General features: G+C 32.4%; 1 protein-coding gene across 1 annotated transcript in view; it reads right to left on the reverse strand.

The window, feature by feature from the left end:
- LOC118191957 (solute carrier family 35 member G1-like) overlaps positions 1-7,975 on the reverse strand; it is a 77,945-nt gene extending 69,970 nt beyond the window's left edge. Inside the window, exon 1 of the mRNA XM_085819422.1 lies at positions 7,354-7,975. The gene's annotated coding sequence lies outside the window, so the exon portion shown is untranslated. The remainder of the gene's footprint in view (positions 1-7,353) is intronic.
- Positions 7,976-10,353: the final 2,378 nt, after the last annotated feature.

Raw genomic sequence — 10,353 nt, forward strand, 5'->3', positions numbered from 1 at the left:
TAGTTCTAAGAATTTTGTTATTTTGAAGGTATAAACATTTTAATATGGTTTAAAATTTTGTAAAAAGCTAATAAATTTGTAAAAAGACATTAATTTAAGAATTTACTATTCTTTCATGTTTCAACATCCTGATTTGCAGTTCTTATCACGTGACCCCAAGTGATCTCGTCTCACGTAAACTACGCTACAAAAATCTAATTCTCTCAGTAATTATTTACATTAATTTCAAGTTAAGTCTTAGTTTGGAATACAAGTTTCAATGCAAGAATTATTTCAATTTTTACGAATAGCTTACTCAGAAATTATGTAAAACCGCAATGCTTTACTTGGCTAGTGCATTCTCATTAGAATTGATGAATTTAACCCTTGATTTTGCCTTTTCTATATTTTCGCCTTCGGATGAGCGGTGTGATTCTAATTGACTTAATTACCGAATGGTTTTAGGGGATAAAATTTAACAATCTTTGTAAAAATTCTATGTATTAATTGTATTCCAGTATTAAACGAAACAATCAATCTAATAAGAAATGGCTGCGACTTGTTTTGAAAATGAGGCGTAAAAGGTTAACAGCGAAGATATTCCGTTTGGCATCAGTTGTACCATTGTTGGCGACTTTATCGTTTGCGCCGGCAAAACGGAAAAGTACCATTGTGGTGCTCCGAAATTTTATAAAATTCATTTTGGATAAAAATAGGGGCATTTCCGGCAGAGAGTTCTACTTTGAAAAGCACAAAAGCAGTATAAAATCTCTGAAATTATGTTAGCATAGGTTCATTGATTTAAAGTTATACGCAAGAGTACTACCCGAGTACGGAAAAGTAAGCCTTTGTGGAGGAGTTTCTAAGGGAAACTGGTTCGCATTCGCACTACGTATGGGGGGAGAATCACGAAAATGCACAGGCAGCTAACCGTTTGCCAAGATCTGATCATGGATCGAACTACTGAGTGTTCAGCGACCTTATCTTGATCGATTTAATGATGGATTAAGAACACTGGAATCAAGATAATTAAAGGCACAATAGACAATATCATTTATAACAAAAAAATTGAGAATTAATAACTTCTTCAGAAAATACAACGCCAAATGGATTAGGTTAGCAAAACGCTCTAGGGTTATCTGCCTAAGCGGAAAAATGCTTTTATGGAGACTTTTTAAGATAAACTGGCTCATACTTGCATCACACATGGGAAATATAAAACCTTCCATACTCGGGAACATGTTCGAGATTTGAGCCTGGTCAAACTAATAATGTTCAGTGGTTTTATTCCTCGATCTCTGGTGAGGTTTTAGAACGCTAAAATGTTTATCTAGAAAAGTCAAATGTTTTCAAAAATTAAATTTATGCTTCTTAAAAAAAAAAAGGGTCCACCGTCAGCTTTTAAAATATTTGACTCTACTGTGAATAAGTGCATTATATATATATATATATATATATATATATACGAAAATTAAAAATTTTTAATGAACAAAAAATGTGGTGTATATTGAATTCTTTCAAGTATGTGATAGAGCATAAAATTAAATCTAGAATTCTTTCTAAAAATTATTTATAGATTGTAAAATTTGTTTTGGCTGTAGAAGAAGCATGACATATGTGAATGAACGCGGTGAACAACAATTAATTTACTATCATAAAAGAAACATTGCAATTAACAAGATTAAAAAACTACCTATTAATTACACATTAAGCCATAAATGCGCAGCCCTCCACTGATGTATAACAACTGATTTTGATCTTAAATGATTTTTCGCTGCTGTTTCAAAATCCGAAGAATTTCTTCCTTTATTATGAATAAATGAAAAACTGCAGAATATTCTTAGGAACTCAATAGAACTTGCAAGGTTTTAGGCTTATTAATACAGCGTGGAACATTTCCGATTACTCATTCTGAAAGTAATAGTCTTAGCGCTAAAGACAATGGAACTGCAAATATTTTACATTGTTTTCTTTTTCGCTACACGTGTCTATTTACACACATGCCATGTTGACTTTACGACTGCACTTTGTGTGCATTTGCTAAAATTATTTGTGACACAATTTGTCTGCCAAATGACCACTTTGTTTAGCAAAGCACTCCACAAAGCGATTAAGAACACTTTGTGTGGCATGGTGAAAGATACCCTGGAATTACAGGCTCACTTTCCTACCTGATACGTTCTTTCAACTCTTCCACGCTTTCCAGTGTAGTTGCACACATCTAAACCTTTAAATGTCTCCAAAGGTAGGGACTCCAACGCCTAAGTCAAGCAATCTGGCAGGCCATTGAACGTTAAGAAAACTCTGAAGTCTGTTTCCAGAAGTCTTCAGTCATCGTCGATCCATAAACTGTAGCTAAATCTCCATTCCGAAAACTTTACGAAAAGTATTCAGTTGGCAGAAATAATGTTTCGCAAAATAACTACAGCAAACGGGCTGAGAGAATAATGTTAAGATATTTGCATGTGATTGACATTTTATCTTCAGGTATCCAGCAACATAAATAAAAGCTGACAGAAGATTTTTCAGAATAGAAACTTACTTCTGAAGGTCAGAAATTGAAGTGTTATGTTCATATCACTGAAAATATGTCAAGCAGAGTATGTGTGTGTGATTATGGCAAAGCCTCGAGGGCTATCTGCCTAAGGGGAGGGATGCCTTCGTGGAAGACTTTCTAAGGAAAACTGGCTCGTATAAACGTTACACATGGGGAAAACCACGAAAACGCCCATGCAGCCAGCCCGTTCGCGGAATTCGAACCACGGACCGAACTACCAGTGTTCAGCGACTTTACCGCTCGGCCGCTGGTGGGCTGATTGAGTGGAAGAAACCACTAAACACTATTAGATGGTTCCGGATCCGAATCCCAGCAAAAGGTCAGCTAAATGGGTGTTTTCGAGGTTTTGCCTTATGTAAAATAAATACGAAATCTTATAAAAGTCTTCCACGAAGCAATCCCTCCTCGTAGTTAGATAGCCCTTATCTGCTTTGTGGCAACCAAATAACTTAAAACGATGCATGAATTCTATAAAAAAATCTCATTAAATTTAGAAGCATTTTATTTAAACGAATTTTTCCACTAAACAAAATATTTTTTAAAGCACGAATGCTCACTTCTTGCATATATTCGTTTCAGTATAAAGCAGTCACTGCGAAAATACAGCAGAAAGTGATTTAAGAATTTCGCTTATTTTCTAATTATGTTATTAATCGGGATTGCTTAGATAATGTTACTCATCAAAATGAATATCATAAAAAATTGTTTTGTAATATATAAACCGTAATCCAGTGGTTTCAAAATGGCGACCCCTAAACACTCATGTTGTGTGCGAATAAATTTTCCGTAACTTTAAATTAGCATAATTATGACATTAAAAATTCGGAAAAGGATTTGTAGAATTGAAGATTCTAATGATATGGAGTCCAGTTTAACAATATTTTCATTACTACTAGAAATGAAAGGGAAGTGACGCTCCAGAAAATCTACAAATGGAACTAATTAATTTGCACCATGATATAAATCACGTTCAAAGATCTGAAAATACCGATTTCGTTAACTTTTTTTCGAAATTATCAAAAAATAATTAGTTACTAATTTGTGCAATAAGAAATATCGTTTTGTTTGGAAATAGTACATTTATATATGAACATTTTTTTTGTTCCAGTTAACAATTAATAAGTCTAAAAAATGAACCATATACTGTCAATAAGCATCTACAGTTCGTGATGAAGATAATTTTTAACTTAAAGTTTGTTAAAATCGAAGCGCGATCAATTGTTGTAGCTGAAAGTTTAATAGAGAAGTTTATGGTTATTTATTGCATACAAATATATTTTGGTTGTATGTATCAAAGAAAACTTTTATTTAAACGAAAGAAACAGAATAGGTTGTCATTACTTGTTTTCTAGCTTTGTCCTATTCGAAAAGTTTTTGTAATTTGCTTATTTTAAGTTTAACAGTTTATTCAACGTATTATAATTATTTCAAATACATTTCTCTCGGAAAATTTAAAATTCAGCTATCATTACATTTGAATTATGAGGTGTAACAATCAGAAATTTATTGCAGGTATGCAATAAATCAGAATAATCAGTGAATAATCAGAATAATAATCAATTTACATTATCGAGTTCTCGATAATGTACTCGACCTTTTGGATTTCGAACAGAAAATAAATGTAAATTGGAATTTTTTACTTTGTGCTATTATTATTACTGTTTATGCATGTTTTAATAATTATTTATTATCTAAAATGAAAAATTTTTTGTCTCATGAATACTTTTCTTTTAATTTTGAAGGGGAAAAATTTGCGGCCTCTCAGCTGCTTCATTCGGCCCGCTTGCACAATCTGAGTTTGAGTCCACTGTCATCATCCATTAAGGAAAAATGATTGCATTAGGAAATTAATATTTTTCTGTTAATGTGGTTTCAGGCTACAAATGTGCACCAAAGTGCCAAATGTGGTAGCCTGTTTATGTCGCATCATGAATAACTGTTCAACGTGCTTACTGCTCATTTACGCCGTTTACACAGCAATATGTCTCCGCTAAAAAAAAAAAAAAAAAAAAATCTGAGAATTGCACAAATTCAGAACTGTGCCCGTTAAACATATATATTATGTTACATTATTATTATTACAAGTACATCCCCCTCCCATGAAGCTTTACGTATCGTTATTGTTTCGTCGTCAAGTTAGCTTGTCGCCATTGTTTAGGTTTGGCGCTAATTGACTCCTCCTTAACAGAAAAGTTAACTTATTAAGCACGAATTTATTTAGAATTAAATGCATTAATTTTTAACCAAAAATTAAAAGTCTGTACATTACCCAACATTACTTATTGTATTAAATACTTTAATGATGAATAATTGTGGAATTATTAGTATAATTTATTTTATTGATTTTAAGGGATACTATATTACAGATATAATCATAAACTTTTTTTTGTACAAGACATTTAAGAATTTCCGTATTTTGTGTATTTTTTAAGAAATAATTTTTAATTATTGCGTGTTATTAAATAATAAACTGATTCAATTTGGAAAAATTTCTCACTTTAAATGCATATGCAAATTCGTATTAAAAAATCGCTTTAAATTTTAAATTTACCACTGAGAATATTGCATTTGTACTTGGAAAAGGAATTTATAATATTACGTTTATGTAACTTCCGTTTATTTCACTTTTGAATGAAAATTGACTAAAATTCAGTTATAAATTGCATAAATAAATATCACTATCCTTGATGAATTACGTATCTTCAATAAATATATATATACATTTGAACTATTGGCTTTAAATAGCTTTATCAAATAAAATATTTTTCACAATTATTCTTATTAAAAAATACTTAAATCTTACACCTCTCTGACGTATAGACATCAAGCATGAAAAAAACTACATCTTTGTAAGTAGCAGTGTAATGCCGAAACTTCGGAGTTCGGATAATCAAAGTACCCAAAATTATTTCAATGATTAGATTCATTCATTCAATTCAAAATTCAGTTTATAAATGCTGTTTGAGTTTACCATAGCACCAAAAAATATGCCTGCTGAACTACTGGTAAACTTCGAGCAAATATTTGAATTTAAGCACGAAAGAGATTGGCTAATCTTTGGAATATGGTAACAGGTAGTTTGGCGACATTTTGGTAAGGCGATAAAGGTTACTAGCTAGGACTTTAGCAGTGTACATAAGTCAAAAGTGTGCGCAATGCCATTTTTGTGCAATTCTGGGATGTTTTTTTAAGTGAAAATAGGTCGACGTGTACATGGATTCCGTGTATGTGCAATTCTTAAAAACGCGGCAAGCAGTGGGCGATTCTGCACTTTCTCCCAATTTCGCACCTAACCTTCGTTATGATTAAGCACTTTTGTTCCATAAAAGTTCTAGCATAAGCAGATTGTTGGAAAAAAATGTTGAGGAAAAAAAAAAAAAAACATGCCTTTACTTCGTAAAAACAAAATGGCGTCAAAAAAAAAACTAGCAGGTTGTTGTAGCAGGCTTGGTTGCCAAAAAATCGCCAAGTTACCATAATCCGAAGATTAAACAAGAGATTTTCTGATTGATGATTCGCTGATTTTCGAAGAGAAAAACGTTTGTTTGCTTATTTAATTATTGCAAAGTACTGGGGGGGGGCTACCTGCCTTAGGGAATGGATGCCTTCGTTGAGAGCTTTCTAAGGGAAACTGGTTAGTATATTATATATTACACATGGTGAAACCACGAAAATGCTCATGCAGCCAGCCCATTTGCCGGGATTTGAGCTCCTTACCGAACCATCAGTGTTCAGCGATTTTACCACTCGGGCTGTTGGTGACTGGTATTCTTGTCACATACGGGTAAAGCCATGAAAACACCCATGCGCCCAGGATTTAGACCCCAGTCAAACTATGACTGTTTAACTGTCTTATCCACTAATAAAAGATTCATTGTAGAAGTAAAACCACTATTGAGGTACTTAAATATTTTAATATCATATCATCGGTCAATAAATTAATAAGCTGACTGAAAAACGCGGTATTCAAACTTTTTTTATGTGTTAAACAGTATAAGAACAATATAGGCATTTCAAATGATTTTTATTAGTACTTTGACGGCATATAATATGATCACTTTCTTGATCGCAATGAGTTTATAAAAATGAGGAAGTTTATAATTTTATTTTTACGATTGAATTAGAAATCACATCTTTCATGTGTGCCTACGTATGTTTTTCGTTTCAAAATAAATATGTATTTTTATTTGCGTAATGGTCAGGTAAATTATTAAATGAAAACGTGCATAGAATGAAATGAAAAGTAAATTAAAGGATTCGTAAATGAAAACTTGCATAAATTTGCAGTAATTTGAACACCATTCTGATTTCCTAATGAGAACTTTAAAAAAAAGCAGAACGATGATAAAAAAATGTAAAAAGAAATAAACATCGTAATTTAATTAAAACGAAATTTTTAATTTCAGCATTTTCGAAAACTATCCAAAATATTTACTTATCTTAACCAACATTTAAAATTTTTCAAGGTTTAAACATGTTATGAAACTAAAAATTTTAAAATGCAAACTTTTCTCTATATAACACAGACTTTAAGATGGTAATTTTTAAGAGTACACATAAAAATTATCCTATTTAAAAGAAAAAAAGATTCTTTTATTAGTGACTTTTCTTAGAATTTATATTACTTTCAAAACAACTTTGAAAACGATACTGCAAAGACAGAGGACTTATCCATTAAAGCATTTTACTTCATATCAAAAATAATCAGGTGTTAATAAGAAAATACGAATATTAATAAAATTATTTCAAATTAATGCATTTCTCGATAATGTACTTTTTATAATATAACAAACTAAAAGAAAATAAACAATTCTTACCTTCGAATTAGATCCTTACAACAGTCAATAGTGGAATAACCGTGAAAGGAATTCAACAGAACGCCGGTAGCACAGAAAAAACTGAGTAGAATTTTTGCTTCTTCACGCTCAATCTTTTTTACCCGAATTTTTCTCTTCACCTGCCATTCGTAGTTCTTTATTTAATTATTCAGATATAATTTCTGAACATAATATATAACATGGGATCTTTCTGAAGAAAATTTCATTCATTCTTGAACTTTTATTTAAAAGGGAAATGTTCTGGTGCAATAACTACCGCACATAAATCAAGCTACATGAAACTTTAAACTCTATATAATTTATATTTCAAACCTTTTTTAAGCGGAAAATAAACATATAATTTCAGAAGACTTTCCATGAATTTGTTTTTTAATTAAATTATCAAACTTAGTAATTTTTGCTGCTGTATCAGAAAACAATTCCTACTTTCATGCTTAAGTTAAAATAAGAATATTAAAATTTAAAAAGTAAAGTTTTCAGCGATAAATAATATGAGTATGACACATCCTTTTCCTTCCCTCTCCATGGCAACAAGCTGCTGATCAATGCCATCTTCAGAGAGGAACTAATAGCAGAATTAAAACCCCTCTAGAAGCGTAGCAAATAGAACTGAAACGTGACAAAAATTCTTGGAAAAAGACAGGTGATATGCTTAAGAATTTATGATATTAAGGAAGTTAAGGAAATAAAATAGATCAACAACCAAATGTGATTAGGTTTAAAAATAACGTGCGATTATTTCCATGATTTGAGTTATCAGATGTACCCGACAGGTGCCTATTTAGCCTTGTTAGACTGTTCATGCTTTTGGTAAAATCCCACCTGTATCACAACCACTTTTTATGTCTTGTTAAAATGCGTGCTGATAAGTTATAATTTTGAAATACAGTATCAGGTGAAAGCACTGTGATTGGTGAAACAGCTGCTAGATGCTTAGTGCTGTATATAACTCAGCCAGATGTTCTCAATGCATATAAATGAAATGTAATGACAACATATTTATAACAGTTTTGCAGTTGCAACATTTTCGCAAGGATTATAAATGATAAATTATTGGGTGGGATTTAAACTAGATGTAATTCAGTATTCATTTAGCTAAAAAAAGGCTAGAATAAATTTTAATTTTCCGTGCTGAATCAACGTGAAACAGATCACATGTAAAACGATCTTGTGTAATGAAAATATACAGTTTTAAAAAAATAGATCCAATTTTACAGATATCTGAACACTGCAAAACTTTATGATATTATGTTATCATCCCTTTTGCTAACAAGTTAATTAAAATATACTTTTATTGAATATTTAATAATCAAGGAATTATAGCTAATTTGTGCACGCAGCTAATTTGTATCATTGAATGGCAGAAAATGGCAGCAAGCTTAGAACATCCTTCGGATGTATTGCCTATGATTTGAAAGAAATTTAATGTATTTCTTATTTTAAATAATTAATTTCTTTTAAATTTCTAATGATTTTATTACAAAAATTTTAATGATTAACTCCATTGTAGATTTATATATTTTTAAAATGTTATTTTCAAAATAAATAAATAATGAACGGATAAAATTCCTGCTTATTATTTTAAAATTACGTAAAATTTAAAACCAAAAGTAAAATTGTGTATATTGCAATAATAAGCAGTAATCTGGAAACTTTACCTTACATCCCAAGTATAACACTTCAAAATGTTCCTTTAAAAATATTTAAAAATTAGAATGCAGAAAATATTTTTTAATATAATATGTATATGCCCCATGCTTTCAGATCATTAAATAAGCTCAAAGAAATGAAGTCTAATATGTAGACTTAAAATTTGTTACTTAATGCGGAAGAGAAAATAGCAGAACTTCTTGATTTGTTTTTCTGCTTCTTGGTGGCTGAATAGCTGATAAATTGACTACAAAACATAAAACATTAGTCTGTGTAGTCCGTGAGAAAAGATTAAGAGAATCTCTTTGCTGTTATCAACAATTAAGCCAATTAAACTTTACCCTGCGAGCAAAGGAGCACAAAATTCAATATTGGATATTCAAATAAAATTCATTGTCTTATTCAAATAGTTGTATTAGTCAATAGCAAGTAACAGCTCTGTTAGTGAATAGTTGTTCTATTAATATTATTGTATTAAGCAGCCAATATACACTCTTAGACAAAAAACAAAAAAACAAACAAAAAGAAAAAAGATTCACCAAGAAGGAGTTATCCGAATGCGACGAAAATCGGTAGAAGTGATGTACATAACAGAAAAACAAATGATTACAGTTTGAGAAAAATTGAATGATTTATCGAAGTGATAGAGTTCCGCAAAGTGAAAACGTTAGTAAGCCCAGGGGGACGTGGCATGAAGGGCAACACAACGGGCCTTAGAACTTCGTCGATGTACCGCTGTGCTGTAAGGTTGCGACGGATGACAAAGGGGTCCTACTATGAAATGAAATGGCACCCCAGACCATCATTCCTGGTTGTCGGCTTGTCTGCCGGAAGACGGTCAGGTTGGTATCCCACCGCTGTCCGGGGCGTCTCCAGACTCTCCTTCGCTGTTCATCGTAGCTCAGTTCAAAGCGGGACTCATCACTTAAGACTATGTACTCCAGTCAGTGCCATTCCAGTGCGAATGAGCCCGACATCATTGCAAACGGGCTTGACGTTGTGCAGAGGTCAATGATAGTCGGCGCAAGGGGCGCCGTGACCTCAGGGGGCTGTGAGCCGTTTATGAATGGTCCTTACGGTCACTGAAGCACTGGCAATCGATGACTGAAACACGTACAATCGATGATAATGATGCATCTGGGGCTGTAAGTGCCGCTCTGACGATTGCTCGGTCTGTCGTTTCTCTAGGCCTACCGCTTCCTTCTTGACGCTGTGTGCGGCCATGGTTCACCCGTTCCTGCCAACATCGCCTAATAGTGGCATCGCTCCTGCTCAAATGTCGAGCTATTTGCCGATAAGACCAACCGGCTTTTTTGATCCCAGCTACAT

This window comes from Stegodyphus dumicola, chromosome 6, assembly GCF_044657685.1.
Source record: "Stegodyphus dumicola isolate Sdum_Otavi_A_Nest chromosome 6, ASM4465768v1".
NCBI classification, from domain to species: domain Eukaryota; kingdom Metazoa; phylum Arthropoda; class Arachnida; order Araneae; family Eresidae; genus Stegodyphus; species Stegodyphus dumicola.